Raw genomic sequence first — 10,179 nt, 5'->3', positions numbered from 1 at the left:
AAGAGGAGCTGTGACACACTCAATTGGCAACAAGATATGGTTGTCACACACTGACATGACCTTGTCACTTGTAACTGAATATAGCATTTCCGCCCGCTACGCATTTCCTATGCACGCTATCTATTGCATACAGATGCAAGAGTGCATAACCAGTGGTGGTCGCCTTGCTAAGTCAATGATTACGTAAAACATAAATCACGTGTTCTTCTAAGCACATTTTGGTGACTTTCTTCCGGCTTTCCCTTTAAGAATTACTTCCCCTTCATCATAAAAGATATGGCTTGTGGTTATAGTTTCCTGTTATAATTTGTGTAACTTTATAGTTATTACCGATAAAGCAAAATGTGTAAAGAATCAATAATATCGCTCACTCATGTATAAATATTTACATTTGCATGGCATTGTCACTATATAGTCTCTTTGAAAGCTGTGTCGTTGATGGGACTTTAATTACCATGCATCACGAGACACAGTTCTTAGCGTATTAATACAACACTGACCGGAACTACATTATCCAATATAGATAAACATGACGGCTGCTGAAATATCGCTGGGCATTGTGAGATTTGACAATGTCATTGTAAATTTATGTGTAAAATAAAAAATAGAATAAAAAACACTTTTATTACAACGAAAACAAGACCAAGATCTGTAATATCGTACAAAATGCACATCGGTTGAAATCACCAATGCCGGCAATGGAAACAATTTGAACACTCATGCAATTGATCAGAAATATCGTCTGTTACACTGCACTGATCAACAGGGGTTCGTTACAAATGTCTGAAATACACATATTCTATAGACCTACTGACACATATGTTACAGACCTACTGATATGAGTCACAGCACACATAAACATTTCAGACATTTGTAACGAACCTGTGCTCCGTCGCAAGATCACTCACTTCAAACGCTATCAGTTTCACGCGTCTCGCATCCACGGTTCCTCAGTTTCTGACGACATGTCAATTAACGAGTCTGTTATAGAATCTACCGACTGTTGCCAGGTTCCCATACAATCAACAAATAAATTCACGCCTGTATATTTCACAAAATGAGCAAAGTTCGAATTAACTTCCAAAAATAACTCCCTCGTGGAAGGCAAGGTCGGATTTACGGTGTTCACTGTATTTGTCCATGCGCGAAATTTGTTCCTGGGAAAAATCGAAACAATTTCAAATCTAACTTTCAGCTCAGAGTTCTATTGATAAACTTAAATCACCGTATAGACATATCATACGCAATTGTATTGATACTGAATTGTGGAAAAAAAATGAAGTGTTTGTTAAAATTTCAAAGTACTGCTTTGTTTGCCAATCAGCACGCGACAATACGCTGTTCAAACTATTGAACGAAATTATGTGGACTGTCGATAAGGCGGGCATTTCTAATTTTAAATATAAATTATCAGTTAAAAAAGAACATAAGAGGCAAAGAAAACGTAAATATAAGTATTGTAGCTCGCATTATGTTGTTTGCTTGCAAAGCTGTGTCATTCAAATAGATCATAAATACCATACAAAAACAGTTCAATGTTTAAGTATATGCAGTATATGTTTTCTTTGACAAAAATCGTATTGACTGTAAGTTAATTCACTTAAAAACATAATCTATTTTACGTTACTAGGACAGCTAGTCTTCTCAAGTCTAATTGGTTATTCATTATTGCACAAACTAACGAGAACTCGATTTGTGTGAACACAGCTGTATTTCGCCATTCACATTTGTTTTTAAATTGATGATGAAAATGACAGAGGTAGGTGAGACCAATGTTGAAGCATTTTATGTTTCTTACAAATTAGACAACCATTCTAAACATATAATTATTTATTACGAACACACAATAATGTACAGATAGTAGCAATGTGGTAGTGACAGTTGCTAGACGTATGGTGTAGAGAGTTGATAGTACCAATGTGGTAGTGACAGTTGTTAGACTTATGGTGTAGAGAGTAGATAGTACCTTTTTGGTAGATGTGGTAGTGACAGTTGTTAGACTTATTGTGTAGAGAGTTGATAGTACCAATGTGGTAGCGACAGGTGTTAGACGTATGGTGTAGAGAGTAGATAGTACCAATGTGGTAATGACAGGTGTTAGACTTATGGTGTAGAGAGTAGATAGTACCTTTTTGGTAGTGACAGTTGTTCGACTTATGGTGAAGAGAGTAGATAGTACCAATGGTGTAGAGAGTTGATAGTACCAATGTGGGAGTGACAGTTGTTAGACGTATGGTGTAGAGAGTAGATAGTTCCTTTTTGGTAGTGACAGTTGTTAGTCTTATGGTGAAGAGAGTAGATAGTACCAATGGTGTAGAGAGTTGATAGTACCAATGTGGGAGTGACAGTTGTTAGACGTATGGTGTAGAGAGCTGATAGTACCAATGTGGAAGTGACAGTTGTTAGACTTATGGTGTAGAGAGAAGTTAGTACCAATGTGGTAGTGACAGTTGTTAGACTTATTGTGTAGAGAGTAGATAGTACCAATGTGGTAGCTACAGTTGTTAGACTTGTGGTGTAGAGAGTTGATAGTACCAATGTGGTAGCTACAGGTTTTAGACTTATGGTGAAGAGAGTAGATAGTACAAATGTGGTAGCTACAGTTGTTAGACTTATGGTGTAGCGAGGAGGTAGTACCAATGTGGAAGTGACAGTTGTTAGACTTATGGTGTAGAGAATAGTTAGTACCAATGTGGTAGTGACAGTTGTTAGACGTATGGTGTAGAGAGCAGATAGTACCAATGTGGTAGTGCCAGTTGTTAGACTTATGGTGTAGAGAGTAGATAGTACCAACGTGGTAGTGACAGTTGTTAGACTTATGAAGTAGAGAGTTGATAGTACCAATGTGGTAGTGTCAGTTGTTAGACGTATGGTGTAGAGAGTTGATAGTACAAATGTGGTAGTGACTGTTGTTAGACTTATGGTATAGAGAGTTGATAGTACCAATGTGGTAGTGTCAGTTGTTAGACTTATGGTGTAGAGAGTAGATAGTACCAACGTGGTAGTGACAGTTGTTAGACTTATGAAGTAGAGAGTAGATAGTACCAATGTGGTAGTGTCAGTTGTTAGACTTATGGTTTAGAGAGTTGATAGTACCAATGTGGTAGTGACAGTTGTTAGACGTATGGTGTAGAGAGCAGATAGTACCAATGTGGTAGTGCCAGTTGTTAGACTTATGGTGTAGAGAGTTGATAGTCCCAATGTGGTAGTGACAGTTGTTAGACTTATAGTGTAGAGAGTTGATAGTACCAATGTGGTAGTTACAGTTGTTAGACTTATGGTGTAGAGAGTTGATAGTACAAATGTGGTAGTGACAGTTGTTAGACGTATGGTGTAGAGAGTAGATAGTACCAATGTGATAGTGACAGTTGTTAGACTTATGGTGTAGAGAATAGTTAGTACCAATGTGGTAGTGACAGTTGTTAGACGTATGGTGTAGAGAGCTGATAGTACCAATGTGGTAGTGACAGTTGTTAGTGACAGTTGCTAGACGTATGGTGTAGAGAGTTGGTAGTACAAATGTGGTAGTGACAGTTGTTAGACGTATGGTGTAGAGAGCAGATAGTACCAATGTGGTAGTGCCAGTTGTTAGACTTATGGTGTAGAGAGTTGATAGTCCCAATGTGGTAGTGTCAGTTGTTAGACGTATGGTGTAGAGAGTTGATAGTACAAATGTGGTAGTGACAGTTGTTAGACGTATGGTGTAGAGAGTAGATAGTACCTTTTTGGTAGTGACAGTTGTTAGACTTATGGTGTAGAGAGTAGATAGTACCAATGTGGTAGTGACAGTTGTTAGACTTATGGTGTAGAGAGTAGATAGTACCAATGTGGTAGTGACAGTTGTTAGACTTATCGTGTAGAGAGTAGATAGTTCCAATGTGATAGTGTCAGTTGTTAGACTTATTATGTAGAGAGTAGATAGTACCAATGTGGTAGTGTCAGATGTTAGACTTATGGTGTAGAGAGTTGATAGTACCAATATGGTAGTGACAGTTGTTAGACTTATGGTGTAGAGAGTAGATAGTACTAATATGGTAGTGACAGTTGTTAGACTTATGGTGTAGAGAGTTGATAGTACTAATGTGGTAGTGTCAGTTGTTAGACTTATGGTGTAGAGAGTTGATAGTACCAATGTGGTAGTGTCAGTTGTTAGACTTATGGTGTAGAGAGTAGAAAGTACCAATGTGGTAGTGACAGTTGTTAGACTTATGGTGTAGAGAGTAGATAGGACCAATGTGGTAGTAACAGTTGTTAGACTTATTGTGTAGAGAGTAGATAGTACCAATGTGGTAGTGACAGTTGTTAGAATTATGGTGTAGAGAGTTGATAGTACCAATGTGGTAGTGACAGTTGTTAGACTTATGGTGTAGAGAGTAGATAGTACCAATGTGGTAGTGACAGTTGTTAGACTTATGGTGTAGAGAGTAGATAGTACCAATGTGGTAGTGACAGTTGTTAGACTTATGGTGTAGAGAGTAGATAGTACCAATGTGGTAGTGACAGTTGTTAGACTTATGGTGTAGAGAGTAGATAGTACCAATGTGGTAGTGACAGTTGTTAGACTTATGGTGTAGAGAGTAGATAGTACCAATGTGGTAGTGACAGTTGTTAGACTTATGGTGTAGAGAGTAGATAGTACCAATGTGGTAGTGACAGTTGTTAGACTTATGGTGTAGAGAGTAGATAGTACCAATGTGGTAGTGACAGTTGTTAGACTTATGGTGTAGAGAGTAGATAGTACCAATGTGGTAGTGACAGTTGTTAGACTTATGGTGTAGAGAGTAGATAGTACCAATGTGGTAGTGACAGTTGTTAGACTTATGGTGTAGAGAGTAGATAGTACCAATGTGGTAGTGACAGTTGTTAGACTTATGGTGTAGAGAGTAGATAGTACCAATGTGGTAGTGACAGTTGTTAGACTTATGGTGTAGAGAGTAGATAGTACCAATGTGGTAGTGACAGTTGTTAGACTTATGGTGTAGAGAGTAGATAGTACCAATGTGGTAGTGACAGTTGTTAGACTTATGGTGTAGAGAGTAGATAGTACCAATGTGGTAGTGACAGTTGTTAGACTTATGGTGTAGAGAGTAGATAGTACCAATGTGGTAGTGACAGTTGTTAGACTTATGGTGTAGAGAGTAGATAGTACCAATGTGGTAGTGACAGTTGTTAGACTTATGGTGTAGAGAGTAGATAGTACCAATGTGGTAGTGACAGTTGTTAGACTTATGGTGTAGAGAGTAGATAGTACCAATGTGGTAGTGACAGTTGTTAGACTTATGGTGTAGAGAGTAGATAGTACCAATGTGGTAGTGACAGTTGTTAGACTTATGGTGTAGAGAGTAGATAGTACCAATGTGGTAGTGACAGTTGTTAGACTTATGGTGTAGAGAGTTGATAGTACCAATGTGGTAGTGACAGTTGTTAGACTTATGAAGTAGAGAGTAGATAGTACCAATGTGGTAGTGTCAGTTGTTAGACTTATGGTGTAGAGAGTAGATAGTACCAATGTGGTAGTGTCAATCGTTAGACTTGGTCGCTGCGTTAAGCGATCTTAATGTGTACATTATTTCCATTCATTTGACAGCAGACATTATAATCATTTAAGACTGCGGTTAGCCTTCTGATAAACTAAATAGAAATTGCCTATGTCAAGTTATTTGGAGTTGTTTTCACGAATAAGATATCAAGATATAACAAAGATATAACTTCTGGGACCTTTTCCAGTCAAAATGTTTACTTATGCTATCTTGGTTCATTTATTTATCTATTTATTTCTCTATTGATTTTGTTATTCCCCATTAAAAAACTGACATAACTTGAGAATGCAGAATTTGACAATTACATGATTTTACCAAACAAAATTATGCATGTCAAACTGTTAAATGTTTTATATGTGCGGCAGCATCTGGTCAACTTCTATGTATTTATTGATTTTAGAATACATGCTTGACCTCCACGATCTTGAATATTGCAGTCATGTTTTAGTTTAGTTTTGTTTCGGATAACAAACAAAATGTGTGTGTGAGCAGAAAACATTGGATACAAAAAGTATTTTATTTTCTATCACAAAAATGTTTTGGGGGGATTCTTTTGATTACGATCTGAAATACCCACGATATTAATCTCTCCCTGTCATGAAATGATTATTTATCTTACATTATAAATGACACCATATTCATTTCCTCTAAAATCCTATAACATACTATAATTAGTTCACAATCACAAAAATGAATTGTATCTGCACGGATCCTATTTCTCAAATACAACCTCTTGCATGATGTAGCATAATAGTACAGTTATTTGAGATACGACCAAATGACACGTTATACAGATTTTTACATGAATCTGCAGTGTAATGACCCTAGTTTCGTATTACTAAATAGTATTGGTGCGTTTATATGATATCTCATGTGTGATGATTTTCATCTTTAATCGGTGACATGATAAACCTACTATAATTAACAATCCTCTTTCAAATAGTTTTTACACATAGTAGTTGTTGTATCGAGTAACGAGACAGATGACTCAGCAATACTAAGCTGTGCATGCCTTAATACATACATACAAAGTAGATAATTTGAAATATTGAAAAAAAATTATCTGGATTGTTGTTTAAGGAACAATATATTTTTAGATTGCACGTGTCGATAATGATTATTTACATTAAGGCCTGCTGCCGAGGCACGTGTCCGCAGTTTAAATGACTGGTAACCATTGTGTCCTGCTGGAATGTAGCATAGCTTGTTATGTAGTAGATAATAAAACGGTATAAACAACAATTAAAGCACTGACTCAGCATATTATCAAGCATTTCACGTGTATATGCAGAGTAATGACAAACAAAATTATTGGTATACATTGTGCTTTAAAATAAATTTAGAGTAGCACTACTTTAATGTATTTGGAACGTGATATGATTTAATAAAACAAAACTAATAAGTCTACGTGTATTGATGGTGTAGAATGTTACATATTTATAGAGGGGATTACGCGTATGCAAATGAAGATTTGTCGTATTTGATATAATTAAAAACTGGGGGGATATTGAGTATATAATTCATCTGTTGTTTGATAAACAAGCAAATAACGAGTAATACTACCATGACGTACTAATATCATTTGCTGCAACTTAAGATTACTACAAGTACAGTTAGTGTAACAAGAGATGTGCTTCCATAACGCTTGAGAATACCCGTTATACCACTAAATGGGTATGACTGACTTTATACAATGCAACTTTAGAAAACTGAATGTATTTTGTTTAGTAATGTTTAACGTGAATGATTTGTATAAATGCCTTTGAAAAGTACAAGACCATGTGTTTCGGAGGGGTAAGCGCTTTCTGCTTGATTGGCGACACCCACCATGATTATTTAGGTCTTATTCAAGCACTACCATGCCTTCAAATAATGAACTGGATCATAGACAACGCCAAAACAAGACACGCTTTTGAGAATAATCAAGAAATGGATTTTTGAGTTTATTTACATTTCACCATTCTTAATTGGCGTTGTTAACGTATTAGAAAACTTCGTTCTGAATTCATTGTCACAATATAGTTGAGTTTAAACATTAAATGTTCATAAACTGATCATTACCTTTCTGATAGAACTATCAACATCATTTCCGTCATAACTTTGTCAAGACAGAATGTCTTTTTGCGACAAACATTATATAATTTCACGAATGTTGAGGATTAGAAATGGCCACCTTTAGAGTATTTGTTTTGTTTTGAAAAGTTAACGCTGTTGTTGTTATGTGTTTGAACATTTCTTGGAAACAAGAATCAGTTAAAAATCATTACTGATAATAAGCAATTGTTTTGAAAGTAAAACAACAAATTGTACAGTGATACGATGATAGCTTTGTGTACTCTCTCCAAAATGGATAAAGAGACAGCTTAAATATGCCTGTACAAGTATGACTTTGTGTAAGGTAGACTATAGTTTTGGAAACAAAATGTCTTGTCATGGGTGAAAAGCGGGGGAAATGGTAACACAAATAGTTGATTTGTGTTTGTCATTGGTGATCACGAGGTCGGATTGAGGAACTTTAATAATTCAATAAAGAAATAGAATTAATGTATCTATAAATTGGTCGATGCATGAAACCATTTACGACATGGCAAAGCCTCGAAGTCTTTCATAACCGTCTGTTACTATTTGGTAGCTAACGTTCACTGGGAATGTGTCCGGATCTTTGAACGTTAAATAATAATGATAAATAACCACAGCAACTTGTATCATTTCCGAATTCCCTTATATTCATGATGTCTTCCTTTTACTTTCGCTGTACTATTGTTATCTTTCATGTCAAGTTTGAGTTATGATTTTGTGTTGTTTGTTCACGTGTTGGTGTTGTTTTTAAGAAAGTAAAATGTGTTATTACCATGTACAAACGAGACGTATTTTTTATTTATTTATTTATTCTTTGTCATTGTTATAATTCGTTTTAGTTATATTAATGATGTAATACTGTGTGACTTCATTTTCAAAAAAAAAATAAAAAAATACGTATAGTTAAATTGCGTTATTCATATAACATGTATTACCATCGTTTTATATTGCCCTTAATTTTAATACTAAAAACGCATTTGAGTTGATATTCAAACATTACAAAAAACGGTTCAAGCATTGATCATTTTGGGTAAAAAGTAATTACAAATTACAAATAAGTAATTGCAAAAAAATACTGAATCGGTAGAACCGTGACATTCGCACTAAAAAACTCATTACTTAAATCACGGTTGCTTATATTTAGATTGAAGATTAGAATGCATTGTAGTTAATAGTCAGAAAAAGACTGGAGAAGTTAGAAGATGATACTTGGGTTACCTTTAACACATAAACGTGCCATGCACGCTGTTTCTATTCATCTTGCGACAACGATTTAAGGATTATAAAAGAATTGTTAATTTCACCAAAATGTCTCATCGCATTAACATAAACTTGTCTGTACCCCTTTGCCCTTGTGATAGATTGCTGTAATATTTTTTTCTTTCAAAAAATTGACAATTAAAATAAAATATTTCAAAGTGGCACTTTTGGTATTCATTTACTGATATCATCTGAAACCGTATTCACTAGAAGGTCATTTACGTGTTCCTATTGCCATCTATCAAAGGAACACACATGGCGGACAGAATTACCTTCAACGACCTGATCAATGTATGGGTAGAAGTCTGTTTGCTTTAACACTTTCTGTACTTATAGAAATCAGAAATAACAGATTGCTGTGTTAAATGAAATTTAACTACATGTGAATTAATATTTATCAATTAAATCACACAAAATATAAAAAATTCATTGAATTATAGAAATGATGATCATATTTCCTTTTAAAAGTACTCTAAACGTTGATTTAATGGTTGAAATATCTATTATTGACTTGTATCATAGTATTCAGCACAGGTGCCTACAACGAAGTGTATCCATGATGAAATGCGTTGGCGATCATCTTCGAGATTACGAACATGCATTTGTGCCAAGGAAACGTACTCATTCAACCCTTTTCATGCTCAAGCATGAGTTCTGTACTATAACTTACCTTCTAGTAACTCGCGTAAATGATGTAACTTGGTAAAATTTAGTGTATTCACTGAAAACAGTAGTGGACTTTTAGGTTCTTCAAAGGTCTTCAAAGTCATTGACAAAATGTGATTGTTAAATAAGTGATCACCCGACCAAGAAATTGGACTAGAACATAGAACTTGAATCTGAGCGTGAATGTAGTTAAATGGATACGGGTCCTTATTCATGAAACCGTTCTTATGCTCAAGCATGGATTTTGTGCTCAAGCGTAATTCCTTATTCCGGTTATAACTTAACAATAAAATAGTAGTTCATCAATGATTTGGGGAAAAAAAAGAAAAATATTTAAAGCCGAATACCGTTACAATGTTTACATTTGACTTGATTGTTTGACAGGATTTAAGTGAGTTACAAAAGGCTGGTCTGAGCACAGAATCCATGCTTGAGCATGAAAACGGTTGCATGAATACGGATCAGCTGTTGTCATCCTCTAAAGCACAAGCACAAAATATAAATCACGATTAATTTTATACACATATGAAGGTTTACACTGTATTCTTCTCTCTGACGACATCGTTTTCATAGCAGGTGAAATAATTAAATTAGAGTATGAAATAAATATTTGTGTATAAATATAAACTAATTA

Source organism: Mizuhopecten yessoensis, unplaced genomic scaffold (assembly GCF_002113885.1).
Source record: "Mizuhopecten yessoensis strain PY_sf001 unplaced genomic scaffold, ASM211388v2 scaffold179, whole genome shotgun sequence".
Lineage (NCBI taxonomy): Eukaryota > Metazoa > Mollusca > Bivalvia > Pectinida > Pectinidae > Mizuhopecten > Mizuhopecten yessoensis.
This window is presented reverse-complemented; position numbering follows the sequence as displayed.